Below are 1,345 nucleotides of genomic sequence, written 5' to 3' on the forward strand. Positions count from 1 at the left end.
ATAACGAATAACATTACGTATTAATACGTTATAACGTATATCGTTATATGGTAGTACGATATAACGTATAACGTTCAGTAGAAATACGTTATTACGTATATCGTTATATGGTAGTACGTTATGATGTATAACGTTCAGCAGTAATTCGTTATAACGTATAACATTATTTATTATTACGTTATAACGTATATCGTTTTATAGTAATACGTTATAACGATTAACCTTATGTAATATTACGTTATAACGTATATCGTTATATGGTAGTACGTTATAACGTATAACGTTATGTATTAATACGTTAAAAAGTATAACGTTATGTATTAATACGAAATAACGTATATCGTTATATGGAAATACTTTATAACGTATATCGTTATATGGTAGAACGTTATGACGTATAACGTTCAGCAGCATTACGTTATAACGTATCATATTATGTATTATTACGTTATAAGGTATATCGTTATATGGTAATTCGTTATAACGTATAACCTTATGTAATATTACGTTATAATGAATATCGTTATATTTTAATACGTTATAACGTATATCGTTATATGGTAGTACGTTATAACGTATAACGATCAGCAGTATTACGTTATAATGTATTACGTCATGTAGTATTAGGTTATAATGTAAAACGTTATATCGTATTACGTTATAATGTATAACGTTATATCGTAATTCGTCATAACGTAAAACGTTATGTAGTATTACGTTATAACGTATAACGCTATGTAATATTACGTTATAACGTATATCGTTATAGGGTAATACGTTATAACGTATAACGCTAAGTAGCATTACGTTATAACGTATAACGCTAAGTAGCATTACGTTATAACGTATAGCGTTATGTAGCCTTACGTTAAAACCTATATCGTTATATACTATTACGTTATAACGTATAACCATATGTAATATTACGTTATAACGTATATCGTTATATGGTAATACGTTATAACGTATATCGTTATATGGTAGTACGTTATAACGTATAACGTTCAGTAGTATTACGTTATAACGCATAACGTTATGTATTATTACGTTATAACGTACATCGTTGTATAGTAATACGTTATAACGCATAACGTTATGTATTATTACGTTATAACGTACATCGTTGTATAGTAATACGTTATAACAAATAACGTTATGTAGTATTTCGTTATAACGAATAACATGACGTATTATTACGTTATAACGTATATCGTTATATGGTAATACGTTATAACGTATATCGTCATATGGCAGTACGTTACAACGTATAACGTTCAGTAGTATTACGTTATAACGTATAATGTTATGTATTATTACGTTATAGCGTACATCGTTATATGGTAAT

The sequence above is a fragment of the Bombus pyrosoma genome, unplaced genomic scaffold (genome assembly GCF_014825855.1).
Source record: "Bombus pyrosoma isolate SC7728 unplaced genomic scaffold, ASM1482585v1 HiC_scaffold_4719, whole genome shotgun sequence".
Lineage (NCBI taxonomy): Eukaryota > Metazoa > Arthropoda > Insecta > Hymenoptera > Apidae > Bombus > Bombus pyrosoma.